A 23,698-nucleotide genomic window follows, 5' to 3' on the forward strand; every position below is an offset into this window, starting at 1 on the left:
AGTATACTTCACTATACATAGAGAGATTAGACTTTTCATATTCTAATACATGAATAAGAAAAATGGGTTACAGGAGATGAAAGATTTAAAGAAGATGGAAGGTTAAAGGTTAAAGAAGATGAAAGGTTACAAGTAGTATACTTCACCATTTGTCGCTAATTGAATTTGAGAGGTATTCATATTCTTCAAAGAAAACAAATAAATGTAAAAAAATTCAAAATATATAAAATTTTCATAAATAGTTTAAACATAATATAATAACCATGTTCTTAAAAACATAACAAACTTGCATAAAATTTATCTTTAAAACTATAATAATAAAATTAAAAGATCAATTATTCCCTTCAAGGGTGGTGAAGAAATCAACAGCTTCCAAATGAGCTGTACCAATGATGTCATAGTCATCTTTGTCATTCTCACAAACAAAATTTGTCTCTATTTTCTTCCCTTTATCCTTCAATGATTGTTGATATAGTTCTACAAGATACTTTGGTGTACAATAGGTACGGGACTAATGGTTTTTATCTCCACAACGATAACACAAACTTTCCACTTTCCCAGTTGTATTTTTATCACTTTTCCATCCTTATGATCCCACTTCTGGTGGGTATTCCTGAAATGACCTCCTCGTTCACGTCCACGTCCTTGACCGTGACCACGACTATAGCCATGACCATGTCTTCGACCACGATTGCTAGTGTGGCCTTTATCCTTTTCACTATATGATGTCACATTCGCTTCAGGGAATGGAGTAGAGCCAGTTGGACGTGACTCATGATTTTTTCATTAACAGTTCATTATTTTGCTCAGCCACAAGAAGACAATATATTAATTCAAAATATTTCTTAAAACCTTTCTCACGATATTGTGTCTGTAGGACAACATTATTTGCGTGGAATGTGGAGTATGTTTTTCCTAACATATCCTCATCAGTTATGTTCTCTCCACATAATTTCAATTGGAAAGTGATTCTAAACATAGTTGAGTTATATTCACTCACAGATTTAAAATATTGTAATCTCAAATGCAGCAAACCATAGCGAGCTTTAGGAAGTATTACAGTTTTTTCGATGATCGATATTTCTTTTAGACTATTCCAAAGGACAAGTGGATCTTTAACAATCAAATATTCAGTCTTTAGTCCCTCATTGATGTGATGGCGAAGAAATATCATAGCTTTGGCCTTATATTGACTAAATGCTTCATTTCCTTCATAAATAGCTTCACCAAGGCCTTTTGCCTCTAAATGTATTTTAGCATCTAATGTAACATCCCAAAATAGGGCCTAAATGGAATAGTGGTTGCGAAACCACGAATCTAAGATAAAAAATTTTATTGTGATTAATTTTATGATTTACCGATTGATTGGATGCATGTGTTAGAATACTGATAAGAAATTTCAGCGATTGCATGTCTGAATTGCATATTAGGGTTTAATTGCAAAAGTGGGTAAATATGAGCTTTAGATGATAAATGATTTAATTGAAGTGCATAATTGGAGTAAAGGTCCTTAAATGGTAATTAGACCATTATATTTTCATGGACAAAAATGGGGATGCATAGATTAAAAATAACTAAAGTTTTAATGAAGGGAATTTTAGTTATTTGGTAATAAAAAGAATTAAAAGGGAAAAATATGGCAAAATGTGCTCATCTTCTCCATAAGGGCCGAAACTTCAAGGGACTCCATAGCTAGGGTTTCTTCACTTTCTCAAGCTCATAGTAAGTGCATCCAAGCTCCGTTTTTAATGTTTTTTTTTACGTTTTTGGAGTCCTCGTAGCTCGATTTAGCTTATTCTACCATTAATTCATATTAGGGTTCATATTTGGAAAAATACCCATAGGTGAAATATGTTTATTTTGATGTTTTATGGTAGAATATGAAGTTTGAAATTATGTTAAACAACTTTTGCTAGGTGATTTTAAGTGAAAACGAGTAAAATAACATAATCGGTAAAAATACCTAATGTTCATAAGTAAATTTTAGAGTAGGAATTTTATGTTGCCATAGAAGGGAAAGATGTTCAGCATGTCATAAAACATAAGAATAAGGGATGAAGTTTAATTTCCGAGCTTTGGGGCAAAAGTGTAAATATACAAAAGTTTAGGGGCAAAATCATAATTTTTCCAAATTTCAAGTCAAGGACTATTTTGATGAATGTGAGTATTAAATAAGCTAAATTTGCTATTATATATCAAGAGGAACGAAATCTGGAGTTAGACCAGAGAAAGAAAAAGGTTGAGGACTAAGTTGTTAGATTTGATCGTATTTTGTACTGAGGTAAGTTTATGATAAATAAATGCAATATTTCAATAATTATTATTAATGTTGTTATTTTCCAGAAATTATGTACTTATTTCATGAAATTATTTAATGTTGACTCAAGTATGAGATGATAGAGAATCAGTGTTAAAAAGTCTTGTTGAAACATTAGGAATGTATTGGATACAAATGTCATGACATTAGTAGAATGAGACCCCATGTAAGACCATGTCTGGGACATGGCATTGGCATTATTGAGGTTATGAGAGGTCCCACGTAAGACCATGTTTGGGACATGGCGTTGGCACCGAGATGAAAGGTCCCCCATAAGACCATGTCTGGAACATGGCATGGACATCAATATGAGAACTCTCATGTATGACCATATCTGGGATAGTGCATTGACAGTACAAGAAACATCCCATGTAAGACCATGTCTGGGACATGGCTTTGGCATGTTATTATCAAACAGGAGACTCGAGTATCCTTAGTATTCCAAGTGGTTCAACGGGCTAGTAAAGAGACTATGTTACATGAAAGTTCAGGTAAAAGTATAGTAAATAGATTCAAATGAGTTATAAGAGTTAAGAATATCTCAGTTATCAGTTGAGAAAGAAATTTCAGTAAGGGAGGAGCAAGTTATAATCATGAGTTATTCAAATAAGCAAGTAAGTAAACAAGTAAGAGAGCAAGTAAAGAAGAAAGTAAAGATCATGATACTTGATGATAATTTATGCGTATAATTATTTATGATAAATGTTGTTATTTATTTGCTTGTAAACTTACTAAACTTTACGCTTACTCCCTTTATTTTTCTTTTTTTTATAGTATCGCCACGCCAAATTCGGGGATTGTAAGGACATCGGAGATCGTTTCACACTATCAACAGACTATCTCAGTATTTTGTGATTCGAAATGTTTTAAGTTATGACATGTATAGGGACTTAGTCATTTTGTGTCTGTCCTTATGATATGGCTAATGCATAGCTTGTAAATACTTGATAATGATTAGCTATTGACATGGCTATTTAAGAACATGTTTTGGTGTTATGTATGCCTAAATGATAGTTAACACAAAGAAATTATAAAAGAGTAAAAATTTGCAATGAAACCGTTTTTGGACAGCAGCATTGACGTGATTTTGAAAAATCACCAAAAATAGTAGAAATGAAATTAGAGAGTGAATGAGATATAGAATTAAATCTTATCGAGTCTATTTTCACATGAAAGAAGCGGTGTAGGCAAAAGAATCTTTTATTTTGTAATATTTGAATTTTAGTGAGACAGGGTCAAAACGGTTTTTGAAGTCCCATATTCTGAATTTAGAAAATAATTAAAAATTGTAAAGAAGTAATTATGAGTCATAATTTATATTTCTAGATTCCTTAATGAGTCTATTTTCAATAGAAACAAGCAGAACCACCATATGAAGCCCGTACAATGAGATAATTGATTTTTAGTGAATAGAGGTCAGAACCATTGGACAGTGAAATAGGGGAGACTTTAATGAATAAACTGTACTATTTGGCTAACTCCAAAATTCTGGAAATTTTATGGTAAGAAGATATATGAGTTTAGTTTCAGGAAAAATTTATGGATCTAAATTTTGAGTTTCGTAACTCGAGTTATAATTAAATTAGTGACTGTCACGCAAGTGGACAATTTTATTGTGAATAGTGAAATAAATTATTTTGATTTGTTTAAGTATTCAAAAAATTCTTAATGTTCCCGATTTGGACCCGAACCGTTTTCATTGCATATTTTAGGGTCTCGAGGGCTCTTTTAAGGGACATATTGATTGAACGTGAGCAAATGAATTTTAAAAGCAAATTTTTATGCTCCGAACTAGTAAGTTAAGTCAGGTAACGCCTCATGCTCGACTTCGGCAACGGTCTCAGGTAAGGGGTGTTACATCTAACATCCAGGATAAATAGTTCTTTCCATTAATACCAAGAACCACAAATTCAAGTTTTGTAAGGTTCGACATTGATGATATCGCTTGATCCAAACTAACAACAAACGCAAGACTCTTGGATTGATGTAAACGTTCGTGCTGATAATGTATTATGAACAAAACTAATAGATAAAATATGTATATGAGAATATGATGATTTCTATTTCATTCTATACTTTTTCATCATACTTACAAGTAGTATACTCCACTATATATTTAGGGAGATTAGACTTTTCGTATTCTAATACATAAATAAGAGAAAAGGGTTACAAAGAGATGGAAAGTTAAAGGTTAAAAAAGATGAAAGGTGGAATGTAAAGGAAGATGAAGAATGAAAGGTGGAATATCTATTAAATAACATTCATAACATTTAATATTTTTTAAGTTATATTTTATGACTCTTATTTTTATCGAGGTTACATTTTATGACTCTATATTTAGTAAAGGCTAGAAAATATAAACATGCTTTGAAAGTTGAAGAATAACTTCAGGTCAACCTTTGATTCTCTTTTTCTTGTTTCTCATTTGAGCGCGACTTAGGCCCCGTTCTCCTTTACTTCTCAGATGGGCCTTTGCAATAAAAAGTGCTTTTCCCTTAAAAGTATTAAGGAACAAACATCATTTCAGAAAAAATTTCAACTTAAAAAAAGTACTTTTTGGCAGATGAAAAAGTTGAAAGTTTTAACTTTTTCTTCAGCCAAAAGTGCTTTTGGCTCCTATTTACATTTTTAACCTTAGTTTGTTTTCTCCCAAAAAAAACGTTAGAATACCCATTTTTTTCACATTTTCTCTTTCAAAATTCTTTTCCCTGGTTCTTTGTTCCTCTTTTAATTCCTCCGCCGGTGAGTTTCTTTTCTTCTTCTTCTCTTTAATTATTCATTATGCTTTAGTTTTTAGTTTTTATAGAAATTTTAATACAAAAAATTTTACAAAAATTGATTGTTTGATTTTTTAATGAGATGGGTCTCATTTCTTTTTTCTGATTTTTCTTGTGAGAAATTTCTATCTTCAAAGGGCGTTGATAATGTTGAAGAGTTTTTATTTTTATTTTTTTTCTTTGTTGTTTTTCACTTCCATACTCTATAAGCAATGATAATTTTTTGCTGGCATAGACAATTTTTTGTTTTCTTGAAACTTTGTCTATCTCAAAAGGTTCAAGATATCAGTTATAGATACTTTGTTTTTCTTTCTTGGAGACCATGCAATCAGCTGCTTTTTTTATGCCAAAAAAAAAAAAAGAAGCTCATTTTCTCTTCTCCAAAAGCTTATTTTCCTTTTTTTGATTCAATATACAGGAAGAGGTTGCTAGAGAGTTTAGCATAACAATGCAATTTCAGCGATTCTGGTTGTGGGCCAAGCGTCAAAACCATACCTATCGTCCAAACCGACCATTGACACCTTTGGAGGAAACTTAATTTGTAATATTCCTCAACATAAATTATTATACCCTGATTCAAAAGTCTTGTTTGAGGAGTATTGGTTTATAGATTTAGCTTCAGTCATTGTTCAGCGTAGTATTGGATTTAATTAATATGTTGTCTTCATTTGTCCTGCTTTGCTTTGCATGCCTCTCTCTTTCACTCTGTTCGTGTGTTGAATGAATATATATGTACAGACACACATGTACTTAAATATCAATAATTTTTCTTTAAAAAACAAAGAATGATCAAGGAAGATGTGATCTTTTCTTTAGTTAAATAATCATGCTTGTCGCCTACCTGCGAAATAACATTTGGTTGCGGTGAGGACTTGTATTTTTTGTCGCGCTGTCTTGCAAGTATTTCATCAAACACGTAAGGCCATTTTCTTAGTTTTCTTTAGTGAGTACTGCATGTTGTTGTTGTTTTTAATTGTTTGGTGGTAATTATTTTAGGTTTTGGAGATTTAATGTTGGTATTAATATATATACATACATAGAAATACTTGTCTTTTAGTACATTGAATTCGGTGTACCATTTCTTTTCTTTTGATTAGTTATTGGACACCTACTAATCTTGGTCACATGAGGTCATGTTTGATTGCTTGGTTATTTTCTTTTTCATTGTGGAGGTGTCTACTTAAATATTTTTATTAATATGAAGTGGTTTAAAAATTATAAACCATATAAAATACTTTATAAAATATAATAAAAATACGTGACAGTAAATTAAAACTGTTAGAGATAACTAGTTTCAGAGCATGATGAGTACAGATGGCGACAAACATTAATCATAGCTCATAAATTATAAACCCTTGCCTATTATCTTCTCTTTCAAATTATTTTCTCTTTAGATTTCAACCATGTTTTGCTGATAGCGAATGGTATTTTATTTAAACCATCTTTTAATTTAAACATTAATTATAGATTAATTAAGAAAGGTGATAGGAATGGTATTTTATCAGTCAAATCTATATAAAATTTTAATTATAACAAGTACACTTTTATCTAATTATTTTATCAGTCAAATCTATATTCAATACTTGTATTAAACATGTTCTTTTATATACTGTATTATTCCTATGATTTAAACCAGAAACGTGAATTTTTGTTTTTTTTATTCAAATTCATACCAGAATTGAAGTAAACAAGTTTATGCATTTGTGGAGTTGGCAACCATTGATATAAAACAATGCATTTTCTGTTTTAGAAGCTGACGACTAGTGTCAATCTTATAGTTGCGTTTGGCTATAAATCCACTAAAATAATAAACAATGAAAAATTCACAATATTCATGGTTATGATACCACATATTTTAATTGCTTTTGGTTGAAAAATCAATTAGAAAATGTTTAAGCCATTAAAATTTATGTTTAATTATTTTGTTCTACAATGTGGGTAATAAATGCAAGTCTAGATTCTAGAAGTAGGAGAGATCAACATTTCAAATTTTATCCTATCTTTTATTTTTATTTAATTTATTATTTTGTTATAATTAAACTAGATGGGGCCATTGATTTCTTATTTTTAGATTTCATGATTAGGTAAAAAATAATTGATAAAATATTGGTTATACTGACTTTTTAATTGTGTTTGATTCGGTCTTGGAAAGTTGATTTTGATTGAGAAAAAAAAATCTTAGGATCCTATCTTGATTTTGATACACATGTAAAAAATATACTTATGTGACATTTGATTTTCTTGATTGCTTTACTGGCTGAAACAAATATGTTCATATACACAATAGATGAGTACTTTGGCAGTTAAAGTTAGTGGTGAAAAGTCAAAGCAATGTGGGATAAGAGATTGATAGAAATATTTGGTAATATTTGTATTAAAGAGATATTGAAAGGCAATAGGACTAGTACTCATTTCACAAAAGATGGATGATTGAAAATAATGACCAACTTTGAGAAAGAAACGGGCAAGGCTTTTTCACAAAGACAAATTAAAAATAGGTGGGATACCCTAAAAAAAGAATGGAAAGCTTGAAAGAAACTTAAAGGCGAAAATATTGGTCTAGGGTGGAATCCTATAAAAAGAACCATTGATGCATCGGATGATTGGTGGGAGAGTAGGCTAAAGGTACATTAATAATTCTGAATATTTTTGTTTTTTTCTTATTTATGAGGTTATTGATAATTATTGTTATTAAACTATCATTTTTTATATGTAGATTGTGCCTGAAGCTCAAAAATTTAGAACATCGAGCATTGATTCTGAATTCGAAGGGAAGTTGGACCAAATGTTCATGGGGATAGTTGCAACAGGTGATAAAGCATGGGCACCTTCTTCTGGTACACTCCGTAGTAATTTTTTTAGGATGTTAACAACGAAATACCTGAAGAGAATGAAGAAGAAAATGTGAGAAATGATGTTCACATTTCAAATGATGTTCAAATTGATGGAAATGGTCAAAAAATAAAAAAAAACCCTGAAATATCAAGTTCACATTTTAAAACTGGAAGAAAGAAATCCCTCAAAAGAAATTGAAGGGGCTGCAAGATTGTCCAATCAAATAGAAAAATTATGCAATGCAGTTGACAATATGAGTCAAGCCACATCTAGTTTGACTCCTATTATGGATCCATATGGTATTCCACAAGCAATCAAAGTGCTTGATAGTATGTCGAAAGAAGTTCCAGAAGCTAGTCTGCTATACTTTTTCGCACTTAAATTATTGCTCAATAAAAACAGGCGAATTATGTTTTTTATCAATTAATCCCAAGATTAAAGCTTTGTGGCTTAAGATGGAAATGGAGGATAGATGAAAATTTTCTGATCTTTTAGGGTTCAGAGATATCTATTATGTGACTAAACAACAATGCTAAACTAGTTTTATCAATAGTTATTTATGTTTGGTTTTTTGATATTGAATTTATGTTCTACTTATTTATGTGCAATCTAGTTTTATCAATGGTTGTTTATGTTTGGTTTTTGGATATTGAATTTATGTTCTACTTATTTATGTGTAATCTAGTTTTATTAATAGTTGTTTATGTTTGGTCTTTGGATATTGAATTTGTAACACCCCCCCTAACCCCAAACCGTCACCGGAACAGGGTTATAGAGTATTACCGGACATATCGGATAACTTATAACTAATTCACAAATAAATAACAGACATAGCATACTTTAATCAAATATGTCAAATAAGTTCCATTTCATACTTATAACCAATTTAAATATCGTTCTAAAACCACAATCACAAAACTCTTATACTTAACCTATATATCACTTAGGTACATGTCACATTATCAAAACAAAAGTACATCACCAAAATTTCTCTGAGGTCGGGATTACTCTGGATGCTGGACCGAGCACTGGCTTCCTACTAACCTGCGCATGGAAACAACCGTACGCTGAGTATGGGAATACTCAGTGGTATTACCATAATTGAAATTAATAACATTAATGGATAAATTATATACATTTAATTTATGTCTACAATTATTCATTAATTATCCCATACTTTAAATCAACTTGATCATTAATAACAATAAGCAATATTTCAGTCTTATATTTAAGTGTATTCGAACTTATTTCACTATAAAAAAATTTATTAGATTTTTCCACATCTCATTCTAATAACTCATTCCATTTCATACAAATCCAATCAATTTATCAACTCATTCATTATGATTTCTATTTATATTCAATTTATACTTTTAATCTTTTAATAAACATTTAATATATTAAATCAACTTGTTTCAACAATAATAATAATAATGACTATTTTTCGATTCGATTCGTTCATTTATAATCAATTTACAATTATAATCTTCTAACACTCAATTTATACATTAAATCCATAAATAAATTTCAATAACTTGTATTCAATTAAATTCACATATTATTTCACTATTTCAAATCATTTTTTTCATTTTTTCATTTCTCATTTCTCAACAATGGCTATTTCAGGTTTGCTTCTCTTTGCTTATATTTTTACATCATCTCATACTACCAAAACTATTTCATTAACTATATCATTATCTATTTCTTGAACCCATGGTTCATACATTTCATTCAATACCTCAATTTAATGTCTTATTTCAATTCATATTCAAGATCATGCAATAAAATTTATATTATCAAAATTATTCATTTACCCTATTAACTTGACTCGGACTTTGACGGATACAGATTCCAACCAATCACACCAATACGGCACATAGTGCCTAATACGATACATAGTACCGATCAAGAACAATAACGGTAGCGATAATGATAAGATAAAGATATTCAACACACAAAGTCTTTGAATCATAATGATATGATAACAATATTCGACACACAAAGTATCGAATCAGTAACAGTAACAATAACAGTAGTCGGCACATAAGTGCCTGATCAGTAAGCCGGCAATAACCCGTACTCTTCCATATCCTATGGCATGCCAACTATATCTGACTAGCCCGACTAGTTAATAGGGTATTTAATTTACTTTCCAGTAAAATTTCCATATTAGTTCAATATCAATTATAAATTCATTATTCCAATCAGTTTCACAGTATTGCAGTAATTCATTGCTTCAGTATTTTCACAGTTCAATGCAGTACACATAACAATATTAAGTATTTTCACAATTCACACAGTACTCAAAACAATATCCAGTATTCCATAATTCAGTTCAGTTTCGGTTTAAATTTCAATACCACATTATAAATTATCATTTATTAAACACTTACCTTATAATACTTACCACACATAATTAGCAAATTAAACACTTAATAATAACAAAATATATATGAATTATAGTGATACAAACCGTGATTCTCGTGTTTATTCCTCGACCACTTTTTCTTTTCCTTTCCTTGTGGATGCCTCGGTGCGATATTAGCTACGAAAAAATTAAGATAATTTCCATAATCATTAGCATAACACAAATTATTTGCTGAAATTTTCATCTAACTTTTACTTTAACTTCAATTTAATCCTAACTAAACCTATATATTTTCTTTTCTCAATTCATACCTTCTTACTACTCAATTTCTTGCCAAACTCACATTTAACTATCTAATTTTTATCATATTTTCATAATTTCGAATTTATTTCAATTTAATCCTTAGATTTCAAAATTTATAGTTTAGTTTACAATTCAATCCGTTATTCAATTCCAAACAAAATTACTATCAATTAAACCCTTAATTCCATCATTTAATCAACATAAACCCTACTAAAAAATCTATTAACTTCCAAAACCTCAACTTATTTTCAACAAAACTTTGTTTTAAACTTCTAAAACATCTAAATTAAAAGAAAAGGACTTGATTGACTTACCAAGTTAAATTCCAAGCTTTAAAAACCCTATTTTCCCTTTTTCTTTCTTTTTCTTCTTTCTCCCCTGTTTCTCCTCTGTTTCGTCTCTTTCTCTGTTTCTTTGTTCTTTTGCTTTGTTTTTATTTCCTTTTATTTTATTTACTTTATACTATAATAATATATTTATTCTAAATATCTATTAAATATTCAATCATATATTCACATTTGTACACCATCAACACCATACAATTGTCACTATTTAATTTGTTTACCAAATAAAAATCTCATAATATAATTAATTAATTAATTAATATATTTTACTTAAATTTTAAGTAATTAATAATTATAATACAAGTGTATATTTATACATTATTACACTTGTACCATCTTATCACCACACATTTGTCTTAATTTTAATTTATTCCATAATAAAATAATACAATTAATATAAATTGTAATTTAAATAAATAATAATAATTATTATTATTATATACATATAATATTTATATATAACTTAAATAAGTCTTGAATTTAACGCATATATGCCGCCTCTTTCCATGTAAGTGGCTTAATTGCCACTTTAGTCCTTTTACTTTCTTTTAATTTATAATTAGACTACTCTTTATTCGATTTGATCCTTTTCTCCTAATTATTCTTAATTAGACTAAATTCACCTAATTAAGCACTCAACTAAACTCATAATTACTTCTAATAATTATTTATGACTCATTTTACTAAGACGGAAGCCCGATAATATACTTTTCCGGTGCCCACAGATTTTAGGTCGTTACAGAATTTATGTTCTACTAATTTATACTAAATTAGTTTTATCAATAGTTGTTTATATATGATTTTGGATATAAAATTTATTCACAGGTGATGAGTATAGTTGAAAATTATAGCAGTGATGAAAGTGATGATGAAAGGGAAAAGAAAGAGATTTTACAACGCATGGAATGTTTTAACCGATTATTTGTTGTTGCATCTTCTTCCGTGCAATTATATTACTAGAAGCATATATTGAATCAACCATGCATGGATTTAAAACAGTCAAGTGAGACATGGATCTGAGAGATCCTCGACGGTCATGAATCACGTTGTATGATTAATTTTAGGATGTCTAAAATGGTATTCACAAGTTTGTTGAGAGTTTTGGAGACAAGATACAACTTGCAAACTTCAAGAAACATATCTTTTAGTGAAATGTTGGGAATTTTTTTATACATCTTGGGCACCGCTGCAAAAGTTTCCCAATGTCGAGAAAGATTTCAAAGGTCTGGATCAACAATAAGTCGATACTTTGCAATTGTGCTTGAGAAAGTTTTAAGGATTTTTTAGCTCAATACCCGAACAAATACGTAATGATTCTAGATATATGCCGCATTTTAAGATTAAAATTTAATTTTATATTATTATATTTTAATATATTTGGTCGACTAAAAATATGCACGAGGCTAATATGATTACTTGTTTAGGATTGCATAGGTGCAATTGATGGTACTCATATTACCGCTATTCTTCCACCAAATGAACAAATTCCCTATATTGGAAGAAAATGTATCCCGACTCAAAATGTTATGGCAGTATGTGATTTTAATATGTGTTTCACCTTTGTCATGGCTGGATGGGAAGGACCGGCACATGACACTAGAATATTTCTTGATGCAATTCGAGATCCAAAATACAAATTTCCGCACCAACCAAATGGTTAGATATTTTATTTATATGTGATTTTTTAAATAATAAAGTATAAGTTCTTTAATTGATAATTTTTATAAAAAAAACTCTTGAATTAATTGTTTGTTATATTATGACTTGTAGGAAAATATTATCTTGTTGATTCTGGATATCCTCAAATGAAAGGTTATCTTGGACCATATAGAGGTCAGCGATACCATTTACCTGACTTTCATAGAGGTAGATCGGTATCTGGTAAAGAAGAGATATTCAATCATTTACATTCATCATTGCATAGTGTGATTGAACGGACTTTTGGTGTTTTGAAAAAAAAGGGGTCATTTTAAGGGATATACGAAGTTATAGTTTTGAAAAGCAAACGATGATCGTTGTTGCTACAATGACGATACACAATTTTATTCGAAAACATGTCGGTCAAAATGATGCAGATTTTATGGAATATGAAGATATTAACTGGACATATGAGAATATTATTGATTAAGAAAATGCGCATGGTTAAGAAAGTGATGACGACGATGACGACGATGATGATGGTGATTATGACGGTGAATCAAACAATTCAAGTTGTTTTAAAATGGAATTAACAAGAGATGCTATAGCTTCTAGTTTAATGAATTCACTTGAAACTTTAATCCAAATATATGTAATATTTTAATTTGTTAGGTTTATGTTTTCTATGTTATGTTAATATCTAATATGAGTTATATATTCAAATACATTTTAAAATAAAATAATACAAATGTGTTAAAAGCATTAATTAAAAATAAAAATAATTTTAAAATAATACAATTGTGTCAATATCTAATTACAAATATTTAATTATTATATTTAAATATTTAAATATAGTTTATATATTCTAATTAAATTTAATAAATAATTAATATTAATTACTTAGAAATATTTAAAATTAATATTATATATTAAAATATTAACAATAATTTATAATAAATTAGTTTTTATATTATTGCTAAAATATCATAATATTAACTAATTTGAACATTATTTAAATACATATTTGTTACTTTATAATATCATGTCTAAAATGGATATTTTATTTCTCAAAAGCACTTTTTCACGGCACTTTCCAAAAGCACTTTCCAAAAGCATTGCCAAAATAGCCCTTAGTGAACATATTTCTAATGGAATCAGGTGATTGAGTTACAATATGGTATATAGATTTATAGTTTATTCATTAAGCATGTAATTTGAAAATAGTTAGAAGTGTTGTATTCATTAATTTAATATATATATATATTTAAATTTTGTTTTATTTACAATTTAATATAATTTTTTTTATTTTAACATCTATATATTTAATGTGTTATTATTAATTAGATTCAAACCATACATTTTATTATTTATTATATGTTATTTTTAAATACACATTTACATTATAAATATATAGTTTCACGCATATATGTATGTAATAAAATTTTAAAAATGTTTTCATTTAAAATTTAAAATTTGTTATATTCATTACCAACATCCTAAAAATACACAATTACAAAATTATTGGTTACAACGTAGTTTCTAGAGTCTTAACTTATTGCAATTTATTTTATCAATCATTGCAATATTTTTGTCAAACTATATATGTTTTACAGTTAATGGTTTAAGTTTGTAGTTATCTCTTTTAATAATATTATTTTAAAATTGAATCGTGTACTAAATTAGTATTGTTGTTTGAAAATAAAGAATGACTGATTTTCAACCTAAAATATATTGGATTGAATTTTTAAAACGAATGGAATAAATTAATAGGAGTAAACCTTGTGAAATGGTAATACTTTTTCTTTTTATGTAATTGGAAATAAAAGACGTTATCTCTTTTGTAGGTCGGTGTGAATTTGGTATATTAGAAAATATTAGAATTACTAAACTTCAAGTAGACCAACCATAATTCCTCCCTTTTATACTGCTCAATTACCTTTTCTATAAAATATACATATTTACATCCTTAATTACAGGCCATCAAAATCAAATCCATTGAAAATATACGCTTCTAAAGTCCTCCATTAAATCAATATTTCATTGGTCATGTAACATCATTTTCAGTCAAAACTAGATTTGAGAGTTTTAAAATCCAAAATGGATTCTATTGTTGATACAAGGATTATCGAGCTTCATTTGCTCTTAGATTTTCTGTACTTAAAGTTTTTTTTTTTAATGTTTAGAGTTTGAGTTCTCTTTCAATAATATCATAATATATATTACTATTATTAGAATGTTTATATAAACTCTATCCTATAGCGTTTGATTTATAGACATTTTACCATGGTCATGAATCATGACAAACCCATCAATCCCTGTTTCGTTTTCTAATCTGTATCATCCCAGTAAAGCCTCTCTGGTTGTTTCTTTTCAATTTTTACATATTTAGTGTATTTAAATTTGTATTATCATTAAATCATCTGATATAATTTATTAATGAGTTGTTTGTATTAGTTTTAAAGAATTTTATAAAATATATAATTTATACTATTATTAAATTTCTGATTAACTTAGTGTTACAAGTCAACTCGACACTAACTCACAATTGATGACAACATCATTATAAACAGTTGTAATGTATTTAATATTTTTAATCTAATATATTAATGTGTTTGATTTTCATTTTAATATTGTATATATTTTATGTGTTATTACACACATTTATACTTTAAATATGTGATTTTCATATTCACAAGCATTTGAGAAGAATTCTAGTATAATAATAAATGTGATTATATATTTCACCTATAATGTAAATTTCTATAGGAATAGGATATCACATGGAAGCCTTTCTACTCTTACTTTAAGTTGAAGGATAAATTAATATAATTAAAGGGTTTACGTGGTAGATTAGACATTGTACATCATAAAAGCCGAAAGGGGTTGGCATAAATTATAGAAGCATTAAATAAAGAGGATCCCTTAAGTCCTTTATATATATCCACCTCTTGAAGCAAAAGCAATATTCCAACGCCGAATCTTGAGTCAGATTGTCTCCATAGTGGGTTCAATATAATTCCCATTTTTTGTCTCAATTCTCCATCCAATCCTTCTCGTTTTGATATATTAATTTAACATATACATATATGAGATAGGATTGTTTGGAGATGGAATTTGATATAGATATTACTTAAAATTTGCATATTCTTTTTTTATCACGACACAATTGAATTCATCAATTTTTTATCATTTTGAGGAAAATCAAATAAAACCTTTTATTCAAGATTTTAATCTTGATTTGATATATAATCTATTATGATCATATTTAAGATGTTAGAATATTTTGTGACGAGAGAATTAATTATTACTATCAACACGAATGTTTTGATTTCAATAGCAAAACAAAACATGTTTTCTTTGAAACTAGTGCATTTTTCTTTTCATTTGAGGAGGATGATGTTCCAATCTGATGATCATGTACACCAATCACTTAATCAGTTAATCAGCTATTTCAAATTTTACAAATTTATCTCTAATTGTTTTTAACCTTTCCAAAAATTTATAATTATAAATACTTCAAGAGGTTTAGAGAGATAGTAACAATTTTTTTTCTAACTATGTTTTTTTTTACCGTTAACATCAAATCATGTAACCTAAGGTTGAAAGTAGAGAAAGCATGTCAACTAGCATGAGGTGAAAAGGCTATGAAGCCTACTACTTTTATGGGTGAGTCGTTTTGTTTTAACAGTTAGCTGAGAGATTGTTTTGCAGTTTTGCTTCTTGAAAAAGTTTATATACTGTGATCGAACAACAGCTCATTCTAAACACAATTGTAACAAAGAATAAAACAAACAGAGTTGACGCAGTTTGGACGCAACAATCCTATGCCTACGGAGCCTTGTTCAGAGTGTAATTTTATTCGTTAATCTAATTATCACCTATTGGCTAAAGCCCTTTCTGCCCTTTAAACAACAAGATACAAGTAACACCAATAGAGATCTAGATACAGCAAACCTAACTACCAAAAACTCTCCTTACTTAACACATACAAATTCTATGCTATAATGACAACAATTAATTCAACATAGCACAATAAAAAGAAAATTGGTAACAAGAAAAATACTTCAGGGTAAATAGTGCAATCTTCAGCAAATTCAATGATCGAACCAATGAAAAACACCATCTATAAATAGATATTAGAAACATGTGGATTATGCCTTGATAAACCATTTGTTATCTTCACAAAATGTCGTAAAGCATATCCATAATGATATGATAAGGATTAGCTGGTCAGCATCAATTCTCATCCCCAAGATAATATCAAATGCATAGCATGTTATGATGCGTCCCAAGAAAAACAAGTGAAACATGTAAAATGTGGGCTTCAAAACTGTTCAATATCATGCTAGTTTGGCCCTCAAAATAAGATAGCATTTTATTGTCAAAAATGCCAATTTAAAGAACTCTAACTAGTATAAGTTCTCGTTTAACTGCTCATTCAAACAACCTATGAGAAAGTAAGGGATAACAGTAGGTTCTAAAGTTTGTTCGAACAATATATGGAATAGTCAAAGGTTCCAACAATCCCCCCTTTAGTATTTTAAGAAAACCAAACTAGCAAATACATTAAACTCCCTCTGGGAACAAACAACTTTAAAAAAATACTTTGGAGAGAATGAAATCCGTGGAAACATTCTTTATGGACTAAAACATATATATTGATCAGAACCAAACAACTGACTAGATAAGAAACTAAACTAAGAATTAAAACTTGTAAAGTTGATCCAGAGATCAAAACAACAAATCTAACAACTGAGCTAAGCAAACTGAACTAAAGAGAAACAAATTGAAATTAAAAAGTTGAAGCAAGAAAAGCATCAACCAAAATCGCAACCAAGCAACAACCACCAAGTACCCTATCAATTGTGTTTGACATTGAATTTGCTCACTCTCTTTCTCCCCTTTTTTTCCAAATTGCCAGATCTTCTCCCTATCACCAAAAGTCTTCAAGTCTTAGACTAGACCGATGAGTCTTGCCTTATAGGTATGCTAGCATTGAATCTCAATGTTGATTGTGTCAATTTCAATCCTTAACACACTCCGAACTTGGGTTTTCACACAAAAAACTCTTTGTGGAGCATCTGCTCCTTCATCTATTGGAATAGTAAGTGAAACAAGAGTAATAGGAACAAGTTTTTTTTAGTATTAGCACACTTAAATTGTATAAGTCCAAACTCTTTACATCCGTAGCATTGAACATATTTCTTTTTTGAAGACATAGATTCTCCCTTTAGTTGAATTTTCTTGGTGCCTTCTTCACCACAATCACCAACAATCATCTTCTTCTTAGAAAATCTCTTCTAAGTCTTGTTGAAGTTTTTGGAGAGTAATGTTATTTGTTCTTTAATCTCACCAATTGCTTCCATAGTTTGTTTTTATGGTGCAACAATGTTTTAAACATTAAAAGTCATATTCTTTTCAAGTCTCATCTTATCACATTGTGCATCTTGTAAGTTTAATTCAAAGTTTCTAAGTGAACCTATGAGCTCATCCAACCTAAAAGTTGTAATATCTTTTGCTTCTTCAATAATCATCACCTTAATAGGAAAATATTCTAGTAGAGATTGTAGGACCTTTTTCATTAATTTTACCTCAAAATATTGCTCACCAAGACAAAAGGTCTCATTAGAAATATCAAACAACCGAGCATAGAGTTCAGAAATAGTTTCTTCCTCATTCATCTTTAAATTTTCAAACCTGGTGGTCAAAATTTGTAGCTTCAACATTCTTACAGTCGCATTTCCTTTATGTTGATTATGTGGATTGTCTAGGCTTCCTTGGTGTTTCACACATGGATATAACCTTGAATTGTTCTATAGCTACTCTGTTGAGAATAACAGTTAATGCTTTGAAATTCCCAAATGCTTTCTCCTCTCTTCAGTAGTATATTATGCCTTTTCTTTTAGTTTACTGGTCTCATTTGCCTCAATTATAGTTGATTGAGTCAAAACCTTCTTCAATGGCCTCTCATGTAGCACCATCAATACATGTAATGAACGCTTTCATGCGAGCTTTCTAATATGCATAATTCGACGAGTCTACTAGGAGTGAGGCTCATGATATCAAACGTCTTACTCTCATGGGCTCTATAACTACAAACTTATCACTTGATCATCTTCAAACACCTTTTAAGCCTGCTCTAGTAACAATTGACAAAAATTAGTATGCAGGGATGGAACTATTGGATCTAGTACCCTTAGTGTAGTACTTTTGTCTATGCATACTTGTATCTTTTTGAACAAATTGGTTTAATAAAATATCCATTGATTACATTAATATTATTTATATATTATTCTCAACAAATTTTTGCATGCAAAGAAAAATGAAAGAAAATATTGACTTACAAATTATCTAACGTTTAACTAATACTAAGCGGTATTACGTTGTCATATTGTAATATGGAAAGACAACTCATATTAGTAGATAATCGAAACATGTCTTTAATTTAATTAGAAACAAGCAAACCACTTGAAAGACTAATATGTCGTCCATCAAGTCCAATTGGGGAGATACCTTGTATTGGGTATTAGAGGTGATGATTCCCAGAAGATAGAAGCATAGATGTGACTTATTAGACTGACAGTACATCAAAAATGACCCAAGTAGAATATATCCTAGACCCATTTATGGATTTATTCACTTGTGACATTGATCGTGTAGCATACATTAATCCTAAGTGGATGATGGACTATGTATGTGACTCGTATACTTAATGTAAGTGAAACCCTGAGCTCAAATAGATAAGGAACCGAAAGCTAGTACGTTGGGTATACAACTTCTGTAGTATGTAGCATCATTCCTCAATGGTAGAATTCATAGCCAACTAAAAACGTAAATGATATCCTTTCATCGGTATTAAATGATAGATTAAAAGTAAACATGACCATAGGTCATTTGTCTTTGTGATAAATGATTTAATTACTATTTGATAGTAATTGACTTTTCGTAATTGACTTGTCGTGAAGAAAGAGGTAATGGTTACTTTGAGATAAAATAAGATCATAGTGGGAGAAGAGATTCACCGAACAGACATTAAAGATATCTTATTAAGGTAACACACTCATGACAAGGTCATTGGATGAACACTTATTAAGTAGAATTCGTTATGGTATTTATGAGCTTTGCACAATACTTTAGTCAAATGGCTTCGTGACTAAATAAGTTTATAATTACTAGGCCAAAAGACGTAGCTTAACTATAATTCATTTTATCCCTAGTTATATATATCTAATCGTTCCCTCTGCTAGCTCATTGAAATCAGGAATGAATTGCATGTAGAACCCAATAAATAGAAATGAATGGAAACGATGAAGAGAAATAGATCACATTCGTAGTGAATGCATTTTCTCTCTAAGTACATAAATGAATTGAGAATTAATTTAAAAGTTTTCAAATTATTATTTAATTAATTACAATTAAATAATTGAAGTTCAAAAATAGAATTAAATTAATTAATCATTACGAATCATTGAATAAGGAAATTAAATATATTTCTTCATGGATTCTATTATGGTAAAGTTGTTATGACTTTAATGAAATAAAATTGAGTTGAAAAATTATTTAATTAATAAATTAATTTAATTAGTTAAATTGATTGAATATATAATATTTATTTGGGGAAATAGAAAACAAATATTTGGTTGGATTAAATTAAAAAGTATTGAGTCAAATGTCCAGGAAGCACATATAATTGGATTCAACACATGAGATGCCTAATTTTCCCTCATACAGCATATAAGAGGCAACAACCCTAGTACAAAACACTAGGTTGTGTCGCCTCCCTATCTCACTTAGAGTTGGATTGTATTTCCTATTTAAATAATATTATTTTTCCATGGCTTATTCAAGTAGGATTCTGGTGCCTCTCCCAATAAATAGAGAGCATTGGTTGACCTAAAGATACACTTCATTCAATATTGACATATCATTATTTTGCCATAAATTAAAGGAAATTTATTTACTTAGAATAAATTATATTTTCTGGGAATTACGAACTTTACTAGTTTTATAAAGAGAACTTACTTTTATACTGAAAGTAAGTAAATCATTTTGTTTTTTGTGATTTGGTTTGTATTGCTTAAGCCTACACTCGACACAATTCGTAGTACGAGGATAGTGGAGAAGGTTGTTCAGTTGAAAGCCAGGATCAATTAAATTTGTTTCACACAAAGCACAGGTTGTCACACCCTAAATTTAATGAACCTGATTCGAATGCATATAAATGTGAAATTACCCGTTTGGCGTAGTATAGTCCACCCATTTACAATTTATTGGCGAATAAGGGTTGGTGTTTAGTACCCATCATATAGGTCATTAATGATTATCTCGAGTTATTTTGCTATTTAATAAAAGAATGTGTCAAGAAAAGAGTAAGCCTAGTAAGCATTACAGCCAAATATATTGTATGCCTAGTTTGCCTGGGCACTGTGCTAGTTGGGTTTTGTAATGTGATCTAGTTAGGAGCCAACTGGATTGATTTGTCAAACATCATTTGTGCAAGATTTTCATTTATGTTTCTCTCGAGTCTGATAGGCCATTTATTGAGACAAATTCTAGACACCATTTACACTTGTCAAGTTCCACTAAAGGGAACTAAGGTTATATATATAGTGATAAGAATTCGTCAGGAGGTCTTTAATTCTGGAAAACACTATTCTTTTGTTCTTCTTCTTCAACTTATATGTTCTCTTATTCCTCATTGAGATGGAGCTAAGGTTTTTTAGTTAACTAGTGGATGTTTCACCTCTTAGTAAGTCAAATAGCTCTGCATGTTAAGTTTTTTTGGAAGAATAAGGCTATTAAGAAGTTTACGAATACAAGGACTTGCATGAGGATTGTCTATGATTGAGATGTTAGCAGTTTGTATATAAATGGGTTTTAATGATGGTTCCATATTTTTTAAGCAGTTTCTACTATTGATTCAAGAATGATGTCCGAGTTTGAAACCCCAAGCTGTAGTCTAGGTGAGTATGAAGCGAGTCTCTATCTCGACTCGTGTATGTGGACTGTTCAAATTAGAATACATATGAAGAAAATATCTAGGATAACTGGTAAGTCTGTATGAGAAGTATTGAAAAGATTGTAATATAATGAAGTTATGTATGAGATACTATCTGAATAAAAAGTTAAATAGTAAGTAAGTGAAATATGATATGAGAATATAAGAATCAATTAGGTATGTGAATAAGATCTAGGTAAGTAACTTCTGACTGAGTGAAAACCTCTCTTTGCGGACTTTGAAACATTTGTCAATTTGGGCATACTTATGTTATTTGACATGGACGTGGGGAATTCTTCTAAATGATCTGGAATGTTACATCGTTAGAATGAGTTTGGTTTGGATTTGAGTCAGGATGTGATATGGTTGGTAGTTTGATAGTTTTTAACTCAGTATGAGATTCCGCCAATTGTAAGATCTATAAGTAGTATCCACCAAGAGAGATAGAAAGTATCTGTGAACAACCATTTTGGGATAAATAATATGTTGTGGAAAGGTAAAACCATTGAAAGTGGACTCTGTTTAGATATCAATTGAGAAGTATCTCTGATATTTTAAGAGAAAAGAATATATAATTTTTGGCTGGTAACGTCTGGAGTTAACCAAGTAGTAAAATAAGAGTTGATACAATAAAAATGGTTGATGGCGTATACGGGTATACATATCCAATGTTATGAAGGTGTTCGTCAAAGAATTCAAGGATTCAAAATGAAGATTTTAACTAGATAGGCTTTAAGGTATTTTGTATTTAAACTCACTAAGTTTGAGTAAACTTACAAGCGTTTTGTTCACACTTCAATCTCTTATATGGCTTCCTAGCTTTTGACTCTTCATGAAAGGACCAATCTTATTGGTGCTACTGATAAGTGCACATAATTGACATGATTTTGGTTATTAATTCTAGTGAATCTTGGATATTATTGCTACTACTTTTGGTTAATTTTGTTTATTTTTAACAAATGCAATTTATGTCTTTAAGGTGTTAGACCATGAGCCAATTTGTGGAATTTCATGGTAAATTATGTGGTTGTTGTGGAACACAAGCTAGTTGGTGCAAATGAGAAGGATTGGACAATAAAAGAAAAATTATTGGGTCAAGTTAACTACCCTAAAATTAATAGTTAATTTGTATTAGAATTTTCCTTTAAAGATTTTTTTATATAAAGTGATTTAGTTATTTTAGGGTTATGATTATCTTTTATTTAATTTTTCTTATCATTTTAATGATTTTTATTTGTATTATCCTATAAAGGATAAGTTAAAATAAAACTCCTTTATAAGAGTTAACTTTTTGCAAGAGAAAAGGGGACTACTTTGTGCATTGTTTCATTTATTTTTTTAATAATATTTTTAGAATTCATCACAAGTTATAAGTGGCTAATTTTATTTTCTAGCTACTGGTAGATAAAAGCTCGATTTTGTTAAAAATCATTCTGAGATTCAGAGTGTTCTCCATTCTTCTCTTACCCATTACCAGTTTCTTCTTCTCTATTTTATGGGACATGTAGTATCATCTCTTATTATTCTTATCAGTATCATTTCAACTAAGATTATTTGTTTAGATTTAGGCTATTAAGCAGTTAATTAGAGTAATTAGATCCAAAATTGTCTCTTTGTTCTAATACTTAGAAAAAGTTAGCATAGTTTGTTTGAGAGAGCTTATGTTAAGGAATGAATGATCTAATTTAAATGATATGTGCAATTAAGTTGGTTAGTTAGAGTCGGGTCTTTTCTAATCCATAAGGTTGTTGGTGAATTAAATCTTAGGAGAACCTTTTATACTTTTTTAACTAGTAAGGATTAGTTGTTGAGTTGTTTTAACAATTAATTACAAACTAAGGAAAGATTTGTGGTTTAAAGTTGTTATTCGATTGCTTTAACCTACTTATCATTGAATAAGGAAACATCTATAATCTGTGATCAATTTGAGAATAAAGGTGACAATGCACCTGAGGTTGAAAATCTCAACATATCAGTTTATTTTTTATTAGTTTGAATTAGTGTTTTTTTACCCTAGTGGTGTTTTTAGAATGCCATCTCTATGTGGCCAAGAAAGGAATCAAACGTTACAAAGGATCTACATTGGAAGGTTTCTTAATCATGTCATTTCTAACATTA

At 29.4% G+C, this 23,698-nt stretch overlaps 1 long non-coding RNA gene across 1 annotated transcript; it reads left to right on the forward strand.

Annotated features, from left to right (window-relative positions):
• The first annotated feature begins 4,806 nt into the window (after positions 1–4,806).
• Positions 4,807–8,511, forward strand: LOC105793796 (uncharacterized). Its single transcript, XR_001133577.2, has 3 exons — positions 4,807–5,059; positions 5,513–7,719; positions 7,811–8,511. It is a non-coding gene; the product is annotated as an uncharacterized LOC105793796 (long non-coding RNA).
• The last annotated feature ends 15,187 nt before the right edge of the window (positions 8,512–23,698 follow it).

This window comes from Gossypium raimondii, chromosome 3 (genome assembly GCF_025698545.1).
Source record: "Gossypium raimondii isolate GPD5lz chromosome 3, ASM2569854v1, whole genome shotgun sequence".
Lineage (NCBI taxonomy): Eukaryota > Viridiplantae > Streptophyta > Magnoliopsida > Malvales > Malvaceae > Gossypium > Gossypium raimondii.